A 12,359-nucleotide genomic window follows, 5' to 3' on the forward strand; every position below is an offset into this window, starting at 1 on the left:
CTCAAAAAGGCTTTTGCTTGCAATCTATCATTAGCCTCTGAACCTTAATATTCAATCACCCCAAGCACATGAACAATAGATGCAAATAAAACAACAAAGTTATCTAATGTTTTACAATGTGATCCCTAACGAGTGTCACCTGGCCTTTGAAGCCCTCGTTCTTGATTTAATCCTTTCCCATTTTGAACTTCACCACTCTCTAGCAACTGCTCCAATAATTCTGCTTGATGGTCCCGAAGTTTATCTCTACGTTTAAAGGATACTCCAATCACATTCAAGACATTAGAAACTATAGCAAAGAAAGTTTCCACCTCCTTATGTTTTTTAGCAACCGCTACAAGCGTCAACTGTAATTGATGAGCAAAACAATGAATGCAATGTGCCGAAGGAGTTTCTTGCAAAATTAAAGTTTTAACACCATTCATTTTTTCTTGCATATTACTAGCTGCATCATACCCTTGTCCGCGTATTTTGGATGGACTTAATGAGTGTTTCATAAGCAAAGAAAGTATTGCTTCCTTCAACGATTTTGCAGAGGTATCACCAACACGAACAAGACCAATAAATGGCTCGTTCACTTGGCCTTTTTTGTCAACATACCGCAAAGCGAGAGCCATTTGTTCATGGTGTGAAATATCCTTGGACTCATCAACTAATATCCTGAAATAATCCCCATCTAAATCATTGATTATAACTTTCACGATTTCTTGTGCACAAGCACTCACAATGTCCTTTTGAATTTTTGGCGAAGTCATCATATCATTTTTTGGAGCATGTTTCAATATGACTCTATCCACTTGAGGGAGCCTCTTTGCAAGCCATTCCAAAAGCCTTAGAAAAAGGCCTTTATTTTTTGAAGAATTACTTTCATCATGACCTCTAAATGACAATCCAAAGTACAAGAGGAACCTTGCAACATCGATTGATGCATTTAAACGAATTCGGTGCTCATTTCTTTGTTTCTCAGATTGCTTATCAAAAGCAACTTGAATTGATTGGGATTGATGTGATAAGTCTAACATCTTGTTGAAACACTTGTGGTGGAGTCTATTTACTTGACCAACATGTAAAGCAAGTCTTTCCGAAGCTTTATTCCAAGCCTTAAAGCCCGTTTTTGTGAAAGAGTCACCCGTGCTTCCATGAACATAATCATTTTTGAATAAATAACAACATAAACAAAATGCGGCATCTTTCTTCATACTATACTCCAACCATCTAGAATACGAATCTTTAAACCAACCCGGACTAAATTGACGCATTTTATTCCCGAATAAAGTCTTAGGAAACTTATGATCAACCGGTTGACAAGGTCCATTTTGAATGTAGTGTCTTCTTACTTCATCCCGTATTCTAGGATTATATTTATCAATGGGTACTCTCTCTCCAGGATCGGGATTGAGTAATTTCTCATCAAACTCCTCTATAAGATGAGAGGAATTGTTTCTAAGAGTAGAAATTGGTTGAGAAGAATTAAACTTCGTCAAAAATACGTCCATCTCAATTCATAAGAACAAGAACTTCCTACAAAAAATGAGTCCAATAAATTTAAGAGTCTATCAAGAATACAAACAAACACAATATAAATAGAGCAATACACCCCTTTTATCAAGAAATAAAACAAATACAACTTATTGAATACTAATACTACAACTCTATAAAAGTACCACTTGATATCTTCACTAACATTTACTTGTAAATTCTAGCTATGTTGCATAATTTAATTATATTTTAATACTTAATATTTTCACTAACCTTTAAATGTAGTGTTGGTTGCTAGCACAGTATAATTAAAATTGCGTCTCAAAATACTTAATTGACTTCTTTTTATATATCAAGAATCAGAAACTTAAACATAAATTGAAAAACATGGAGACAGTCATTCTTAAACAACCATTCTTAAACAATTTGAAGCGTCTGAAAAATAGAAAGAGAAGCCATTCTTAAAGTTAAATAGCAAAAAATTAAGAGACCACTAAATTTCAGAGAAAATAGAAGCTCAACCTAAACAAAATTATTTGAATAATAGATTTGGGGTTTACCTAATTACCATTTACCAAGAATACCTTTACTGGAGATTCTTGAACCAAAATTTTTAAACCAATTGCTGCTCATTACATGATAACTCTGCACTATATATATCTTTATGAATATGTGAGTGTGTTCTCGAGTGTTTGATCAAGTTTATAGCTTCTGTAGTTCTGTATCTTGGCTGTTGTTTATTGACTTGATTTTAGTATTGTATTTATTTAGATAATGATTTAAACAAAAGCAGATGTCATTTGTTGTGAGCCCATATTTAAGCTTTCTACAGTTTCACTCTAATATCTTTGAAGAGATCAAGTTGGTGGACTGGATGTAAATTAACATCCATCTCCAATTCTCCATGCTCTTAATCTCTTATAATTTATAAATAAAAAATAAGTTTCAAAGTAAGAGAAGCACTAACCAGAGATTTGATGCCTGCTACTTTTTCAAAGTAATGAGAGGAATTGATATTGAGGAAGAAGGGTTCTCCATTTTGAAGTGAGAAGTAACTGCCTGAGAGATGAGTTAATGGGAGGCGAGCTTTGATTTTTGATTGAGGAAGAACCGAAGAAGTGAAGAACTGGAGAAGGGTTTAGTCTTTAGGGAATTGACATTTGGGGCTTTTGATTAGGGTATTGACTATTATCTATAACTATTAAAAATTTAAAATATAATTGAATTGAGAAAAGGTGAAATAAAAAATTATAAATTAGTGAACTGTTGACTAGTGACTAATAAATAGTACTATTGTACTAGTATATAATTCCAGTTATAAGAAGTAAAAGAAACTTTTAAAAAGAAGAAGTAAAAGGCGGGTTTCGAACCCGCATCGTATGACAAGAAGCAGAGCTTATGCTTAGAGGCGGACCATTGCTTCAGGCGTAATTTCGTTAATGAGGGGGCCAAGAAAAATATATAAGGGGTCCCCAAAGTATATACAACTATACATAAAATATATATACACGGTTTTTGTCAATGTTAACGGGTTCACGTGACCCCTCAAGGACTGGTGTAGGTCCGCCTCTGGTTATAGTAGCAGAATGGCGGGTTGTAGGATAGAACAAAAGAATGAAGACAAAAAATTTGGAGAGCATTCATAACATTGCTCTTCCAAATCTGAAAGTTATTGCGATCAAGATTTGGAGAGAGATTTGGTAAATGATATGTAGTTTTATCAGAAGATGATCCATGTGTGAGAGTGAGACTATTGGTTAAATTTGCGGAAGCGGCCATGTCGGATCGATGTATCTGATACCATATAAGGAAGTAAGGATGTGAAAGATGAAAGAAAGTCCAATGTGCAGACTCTCGGTTAACTTTACTGTCGAGAGGAAGAGTCCTTTAAATATTTCTTATGTGCAAGGATTCGGTTACACAAGTCCTATAATCTCTCTAGATTTGAATTTGAAGATATACAACAAATCATAACAATAATTCAAAAATACAAAGTTGATTCAAAATAGGAGTGAATATCTACTAGCAGTTAACTAAATCTTCCGTTGGTTCTTGGTTTTGCTGTGAGAGGAATTCTTAGTCAATATACACAAACAATTTTACTGTTGCTCCAAGGCTCTTCTTCTTACGATATATTTATCTACATTGATATATCGTTAGAGCTACATTATAATTTGTTTTATGGCATTCTTAAGGACAAGAATATACTTAATTATAACCTAACTTACAAACATTTTCTTTTCCTACTATTGTGATTATGTGTAACAGCCCTACATAGTTTATATGGGAGAATTACCAGAAGATACAACCTTATTGTTGGATGATCATCACAGCTTGCTTTCAGAGACTATTGGAGAGTAAATTCTTAAATCCTTCAAATAAATCCAAATATATTTTTCTTTAACAGTAAAATAAATTTTTTATTTTATATGTTTAATTTTTTATTAATGATCTTGAATTTCAGCGAGGCGATAGCTAGAGAATCTAAGATACATAGTTATGGAAGGAGCTTTAATGCATTTGCAGCGAGATTGTTGCCTGATGAAACAGAAAGATTATCGCGCACGTAATATATACTTCTTTCGTTTCAATTTATGTTACATTATTTCAATTTAAAGTTTTGACAAAAAAAACTTTAAATTTCTTGGTTTACCATTAATGCCAAACTGATGTTATAATGTGTTTCAGATCACAAATTTTAATGTTTTATAGCTACACAAAAATTATCCTATCATATATAATATCATAAGTTTAAAAAGTTTTCTTTCGTTCTACTACATAAAAAGAAGGGATTGTGTCCGTATTTCCAAATACAGTGAGAAGACTTCTAACAACAAGATCTTGGGATTTTATTGGAATGACGGAGACATTACAAAGAAATCAACAAGCTGAGAGTGATACAATTGTAGCAGTCTTAGATACAGGTTAATTATATTATATAGAATTAACAAAAAAAGAAAGAGATGAAAAATTAATTCATGCTTATTTTTGTGGAATGTTATTTGATTAAAGTTTTAACTTTGTGTGTTCTTTTTCACCCTTTTGTTTTTGGATTTTTCTTTTGAGTTTGTAGGTATATGGATGGGATCACAAAGCTTCAATGACACAGGCTTTGGACCTCCTTTTGCAAAATGGAAGGGCAAATGTGATCAGAGTGTCAATTTCACTGGTTGCAACAAGTAAAAAAATTTACCATCTAATTACATATATAGACATTTTAGATGATTCTATTTCTACTTAATTATTCTAATATTATACGTCCAGAGACGGATTCACGATTTAAATTTAACGAGTTCGACCTCTAAAGTTCTTACTGATGTTGGGCATATTTCGATATGTGTTGATGTTACTTTACCCATGTTTTAACCGCTTTTTGATGCTATTTGATCTTTAAAATGCCCAACATGGTTTAATTATTGGTTTGATGACTAATTAAGTTATGTGTGACGATTTAAGGTGTTCGGAGTGCAAAATATGAAGAAAAGGTGGTTTAGCCAGAGGAAGAAGGGTTGGATGCGTCGCATCCAACCTAGGAAAACATCATCCTGCGTGCAACCTTAGCAGTGAAGTTGGGCCATAGCGTTCGCCATCGCGTGCGAAACTGGGAAGTAGAAGAGAAGGCTGGATGCGTCGCGTCTACCCTAGCATGCGAAGCTGAGAAGTGGAGGACGAGGTGGATGCGACGCATCCACCCCAGCATCAATCCCTGTAGCCAAGTCGGATTAGGAATAGGAGAACTTTGGCCCACGACTTTTGTACGCAATATATAAGCTAAAAACGCCTCTTTTAGGGCATCTAACATATTGGGAAGGGGAAAAAAAGCCACGACAAAGCTGTGGAGGCCGGAATTCATCAAGTTCCATCTTTCTCCCACCAAACTTAGTAATTTTTATGTTTCTTTATATGATTTGTTGTTTGGCTACCATGTCTATATGGAGCTAAACTTCACGTTCTAGGGTTGTGGTTCTTTCATGACTATTGTTATTCGGATATTGATTTTGACTTCTTGATTTATCATATTAGTTTATTTATTCAATCTTGCACTTAATTATTTAATTGCTTGATCACCAATTGAATATTATCTACGAATCTAGAATTGAACTCGAAAGTGGGAATTCTATATTGCATATAGGATTGAGTAGGGCAAGTTCTTGAACTCGGGCATCGGGGAACGGATTCGTGGTTAGGATAGACATATACCTAATTGCCTTGCTTGGTTGATTTACAGGAATTATAAATGCGTTCTTGTTGATTCTAACTCCATAGACATATAGGCGTTAGGTTAGCTTGAATAGGCGAGTAAGAACTCGACAGATTCTTATGAGCAATATTAACCCTGTCAACCAATAAGCTAGATAAATTAGTCGGTCAATTCAATTGAAGAATACAATAGGATTGTTAGATAGACCATAACCCTAGATCGTTTTCATTACATTGATATCATTAAAATCTGCTCTTCCTCTGTTCAAAGTTTATTATTTATATTTTTCTTATTTAATTAGTTAGAATAAAATATTTTTAGATTTAATTCTTATTTAGATAATTAAGATAGGCTAATTTAGTTAATAGCTAATCATAAGTCCTCGTGGGTTCGACATCCGACTTTGAGTCACTTTATTACTTGACGACCGCGTATACTTGCGTGAGTGTGTTTGGTCGCAACAAGTTTTTGGCGCCGTTGCCGGGGACTTAGAAATTAGCTATTTTTCTAGATTAGACATTTTTTTTATCTATTCATTTTTTTTAGTTTAGTTAGTATTTGTTATTTATTTTAACATGGCATCTTGGAATGAAAATTATTCGAATGATGGTTATTCTTATTTTGATGATCCTTGTCCATATTGTGGAAGACCCCACTGGTGGAAAAATTGTCAGAATATTCCCGGGACCGATTTGTGCGCACAATCTCAATCCTTTAAGTGGAATATTTGTAATATGTGTGATGGTCAAGATGGCCATTGGGATGGTTGTCCTAATCCTGTTCATCCTTCTCTGAGCCCTTATTATGATCTTTCTAATGATGTTTCTGAGTTTGATAGGGGCAAAGAAGTGCAGGATATGGAGCCTGATGCATATATTAGGGATATTCTGAGGCAAGTAGCAGAGCAACAGGATGAACTCAAAAAAGATATGAAAAGAATGAGGGCAGCAATCACAAGAATGAAGGCCAATATGGAAGAATTGAATGAAGAGAGCGAGTACCAGCAAGAGAAAATTTTTGAAAAAGAGGAGATTTTGAGCCAAACTTGGCTGGCAGAACAGGCTGAAAAGTTAGAAATATATGAAGCTCAACATGAGGAACTTACTGATGGGATGAGACACTTTATAGAGGGAAGATCTAAACTGGGACAAGGGATCTATAAATTTGTCACTACTATTCACGACTTGCAAGATAAATTAAATGCAAAGGTTGTTGCGTCTATCGCCCAACAAAATAGTAATGAGTTGTCAGAAGCTGAAAAGGAGCTTATACGCCAAATTGAGGAGCTAAAAGTGGAGAGCCAATCATTCGAGCATATTTCTGTTGATGATGCCCATGTTGAGAAAAGTACACTAGAGCCATGCGAGGTAGCAGATAATGTTATATTTGAAGACTCTAATGTGTGCACATATGAGGATATAAATAGTAATACAATTCTAAAGTTGGGGCGTGTTGGTCCTCATTCTAAATATTTTTCGACATTGTATTTGGATGATGACATGGAAATCGAGTCATCTAAGCCTTTGGAGGAGTCAATGGAAGAGGAACATGATGCCTATATTTTTGAATTTGTCATGCCAAAAAGCAAAAAATACATTCCTCATCTAAAGGCCGAGAAGTGTAGAGTGAAAAATTTATTACTTGGCCTGGTTATCTTTGTAGCCCCACCACTGGAGCATAGCCGCAAACTGGATGCCATGTTAGGGGCTCAATTCATAAGTTCGAGGTGGAGGCAAAAAGTGATTCACGTCGTGCCGCTACGTTAAATCAGGCGCTTGTTGGGAGGCAACCCAGCATTACTGCTTTCTTTTATTTTTGTTTACTTTTTATTTTATTTTATTTTTATTATTTTGTAGTATTTATTTTTGTTTTGTAGGATTATGAGCATAGGAAGCAAAGCCATTAGAAGAGTGCAAAAGCGAGCTAGATGATGAGGACTAAGTGTGGGGTGCCCACACAAAGGACGATGCCTGGGGGAAGTCTGAGTACCTCGTGAGCCGCTATTGCTTCGGCCTTTGGCCTACCAGGGAGTCTCGTTTACCCTCTTATTATTTATAATGTGCATTGAGGACATTGCAAAATTTTAAGTGTGGGGTGAGGAGATCGTTTGGATGAGTTTCTGTGCTATTTTAGCTTAGTTGTAGTACTCATTCTTAAGTGTAGTAGCTTTTGTGAAAAAAAAAAAGAAAAAAGAAATTAAAAAAAAAAACGAAAAAGTAGAAAAATTGGACTTTTCCCGACGATTGATCTCCTAGACAGTTTTCTTGAGGGATTAAAATCTAAACAAAAATCCAAAATATGTCTTTTAGCTTTCTTTAGGTAGTAATAATCCCCTGTGGTTTTTCTTTGTGCCTCGGTTCTTTTCCATGGGATGTAGTTTGAACCGGGTAGTTTTTTTCTTTCCGAGTAGATTAGGAATTTAGGGAATAAAAGGAGCAAGAATGATGAACCTAGGCGCCCTTGACTTGTTTGATAGTAACATATTTATACTTTCGCATGTGTAGTATCTTCTGTATGATTTGAATTTATTGATGATGCCTTGTTAAATTGGATAGCATGTTTTGTGGCGCCTATGTCTCGTTTACATGACTTATGTTCACCTTGTGTTTAATACTTAATATCTCGTGGCTCCGTGAATACTTGCATTACTTGAGAGTCGGAATGTGATCGTCCTTAGTGAGTCATGTGCCATGTGTGGTGAGGTTTTTTGTGTTGTCCATGTATTGTACTTGTGTCTAGAACTTGCCCGGTATGTGAGTTGAAGCGAAATTTTAGGTGATGCTCGGTTTGAAAAATGATTTTAGGATTTCTTTGATCTTTTTGAGCTTATTGCTTATCACAAATAAAATCTATCCCTAGTTAACCCTTTTGAGCCTGTAGACCTTTTATTTGGTACCCACATTACAAGCCTATACCCTTTTTATTCTTAATTGACATTGTTTTGATCCTTTTACCTCTTAAAGCACTTTAATTGTTAGATGAGCACTAAAAGAAGTAAGAAGGGACTAAGTGTGGGGTGACTTTTGAGTGGAACCAATGAAAGAAAAAAAGGGTGCACTTATTTTGTAAAATAATACGCCACTAGCGAAAATTGAAAGAAAAAAAAAAGAAAAGAAAAATATAGATGAATAAATTGTTGTCTTGTTCTTGCTAGTGGGTATGAACTAAAGTAGTGCTTAAAGAAAAAGGGACTGTTTTGGGGGTGATATTGTTTGTGAAATTGAAGTGGGGTTGAAGAAAAAAAATGCTTAAAGTAATTTTGTGATGTATTAAAGTGCTTAGGAGGGTGAGTCACTATTCCTTAAATATATCCTACCCGTCCCTTAGCCCACATTACAACCATGAAAAAGTCCTAATTGATTTTAGATCGAGCGAGCTTACATTAGTAGAGATTTACATTAAGGGCAAGCATATGGTACCAATTGCATGCATGTGACTTCTTTGTGAGAGTGAGCGATTTTCTTTGATATATGTGAGTCATTAAAATATATTTGATCATGAGATTCGAATGTGTGGATTGAACTCACTCTCTTGTTCTTGTTGTGAGGGCACATGGTTTCACGAGGGATAGGTAACGTTATTAGACTTCTCTATGATGTTGGGTGTTCAAGCCATGAGTACATAGTGACATTGAGTCGGTTTTTGAGGTTAGGATTGTTGTGAGCATGTTGTCTTTGTTCGAATATGTTTAAAGAAGGGCATAAGAAAAGGGAAGGGCATATGATGCATATTCTAGAGCCTAATTGTTGCAAATAACCACGGTCATAGGTGCAGTGTGCTTTGAATGATAAGAGCTTAATTTTATTTTGTTTACTATAGGGATGGTTTGTTCGAGGACGAACAAAGGTTTAAGTGTGGGGTGGTGATGTTGGGCATATTTCGATATGTGTTGATGTTACTTTACCCATGTTTTAACCGCTTTTTGATGCTATTTGATCTTTAAAATGCCCAACATGGTTTAATTATTGGTTTGATGACTAATTAAGTTATGTGTGACGATTTAAGGTGTTCGGAGTGCAAAATATGAAGAAAAGGTGGTTTAGCCAGAGGAAGAAGGGTTGGATGCGTCGCATCCAACCTAGGAAAACATCATCCTGCGTGCAACCTTAGCAGTGAAGTTGGGCCATAGCGTTCGCCATCGCGTGCGAAACTGGGAAGTAGAAGAGAAGGCTGGATGCGTCGCGTCTACCCTCACATGCAAAGCTGAGAAGTGGAGGACGAGGTGGATGCGACGCATCCACCCCAGCATCAATCCCTGTAGCCAAGTCGGATTAGGAATAGGAGAACTTTGGCCCACGACTTTTGTACGCAATATATAAGCTAAAAACGCCTCTTTTAGGGCATCTAACATATTGGGAAGGGGAAAAAAAGCCACGACAAAGCTGTGGAGGCCGGAATTCATCAAGTTCCATCTTTCTCCCACCAAACTTAGTAATTTTTATGTTTCTTTATATGATTTGTTGTTTGGCTACCATGTCTATATGGAGCTAAACTTCACGTTCTAGGGTTGTGGTTCTTTCATGACTATTGTTATTCGGATATTGATTTTGACTTCTTGATTTATCATATTAGTTTATTTATTCAATCTTGCACTTAATTATTTAATTGCTTGATCACCAATTGAATATTATCTACGAATCTAGAATTGAACTCGAAAGTGGGAATTCTATATTGCATATAGGATTGAGTAGGGCAAGTTCTTGAACTCGGGCATCGGGGAATGGATTCGTGGTTAGGATAGACATATACCTAATTGCCTTGCTTGGTTGATTTACAGGAATTATAAATGCGTTCTTGTTGATTCTAACTCCATAGACATATAGGCGTTAGGTTAGCTTGAATAGGCGAGTAAGAACTCGACAGATTCTTATGAGCAATATTAACCCTGTCAACCAATAAGCTAGATAAATTAGTCGGTCAATTCAATTGAAGAATACAATAGGATTGTTAGATAGACCATAACCCTAGATCGTTTTCATTACATTGATATCATTAAAATCTGCTCTTCCTCTGTTCAAAGTTTATTATTTATATTTTTCTTATTTAATTAGTTAGAATAAAATATTTTTAGATTTAATTCTTATTTAGATAATTAAGATAGGCTAATTTAGTTAATAGCTAATCATAAGTCCTCGTGGGTTCGACATCCGACTTTGAGTCACTTTATTACTTGACGACCGCGTATACTTGCGTGAGTGTGTTTGGTCGCAACACTTACCACTAAGTGCACTGCACTATTTGAAAGTATAAGTTCGACGTTCGAAATTTGATACTCGAGTTAAACTAATTTACACTTGACAGTATAACAAATTTTTACACTACTTTAACCAGTTGTAGACTTGTAGTCAGGGGCGGAGGGAGTGTAGAACATACGAGTTCGCCGAACTCAGTAACTTTAGTCCAAATCATGTATTTTTTTAAGAAATTTCTTAAATATATACAAATTATTAACCCACTTCCTATATTGTGTGTCCGCCTATGATAGTAGATAACTTGCCTTATATTCGTTCTAATCTCACATTTGTTTTCCGGATGGTTACCTGTATATACATACTTCATATACTTTTTGGCTGGCGAATGCAATTAGTTTCAATTTTGTATTTCGCCTATTTTTGACAAATGTATATTTAATTAATTCTTTTCCAATTTTTGTACAGCAAAGTGATTGGAGCACAATTTTTCAATCGTAGACAAAAAAGCAGCTACTAATGAGATTAGTCCAGCAGATTTTGAGGGTCATGGTACACACACAGCTTCTACTGCAGCTGGAATACCAGTCCCTGGTGCCAATTTAGATGGCTTTGCCAATGGAACAGCCCGTGGAGGCGTACCGTCAGCGCGAATCGCTGCATATAAAGTATGCTGGAGCTCTGGATGTTCAGACATAAATCTTTTGGGAGCGTTTGATGCTGCAATTAGTGATGGTGTAGATATTATATCAGTATCCATTGGAGGACCTGCAAGGAGTTTTTTCAAAGATTCAATGTCTATAGGAGCTTTTCATGCTATGAAAAAGGGAATTTTGACTTCTTGTTCAGCAGGAAATGATGGGCCTGATTTGTCACAAGTTGAAAATGTTGCACCTTGGATTATGACTGTGGCTGCTACTAGTATTGATAGGCAATTTGAGACTACTACTCAACCGGGTAATGGCGAATCGTTTACAGTAAGTTACTGATCTCCTGTTATATCTCGATTGTCGTATCTTTTATATATATATATATATATATATAGAAGTTAAATTCTTTTTTTTCTTCCCGTGTACATTCGGTTAGGGAATTTCTCTCAACCTCTTTGACACAAATGGAAAAATGTCACCTTTAACAAGTGGAATCTTGGCCAAAAATGAAACCGCAGGAAGCGACGTAGATCCCAGGTACGTACCAAAAATATTCAAAAATTGAGCAAGTTATAGCAAGTTGCGGAAGCAAGATCTTCGCTAAGAGATTCAAAACTTATAAAAAGTAAACGCGCTAAGAAGCTAAGGGAATTCAACATATACATACATATTTATAATTTTTCGACGAGAGGGTCTGAACCCCTTTCCGCCCACCTAACTCCATCCCTGGATATAGCTATATTAGATTGGAATTTCAATTTAAATAATGTTCTTCAATTTAAATATAATTTAAATATATATATAGTATAATTTTCGGCGAGAGGGTATGTACCCCTTTTC

General features: G+C 35.5%; 1 pseudogene; it reads left to right on the top strand.

Annotated features, from left to right (window-relative positions):
* Positions 1–4,234: 4,234 nt before the first annotated feature.
* LOC104104665 (subtilisin-like protease SBT4.15) lies at positions 4,235–11,858 on the top strand (annotated as a pseudogene).
* Positions 11,859–12,359: the final 501 nt, after the last annotated feature.

This window comes from Nicotiana tomentosiformis, chromosome 7 (genome assembly GCF_000390325.3).
Source record: "Nicotiana tomentosiformis chromosome 7, ASM39032v3, whole genome shotgun sequence".
Classification (NCBI taxonomy): domain Eukaryota; kingdom Viridiplantae; phylum Streptophyta; class Magnoliopsida; order Solanales; family Solanaceae; genus Nicotiana; species Nicotiana tomentosiformis.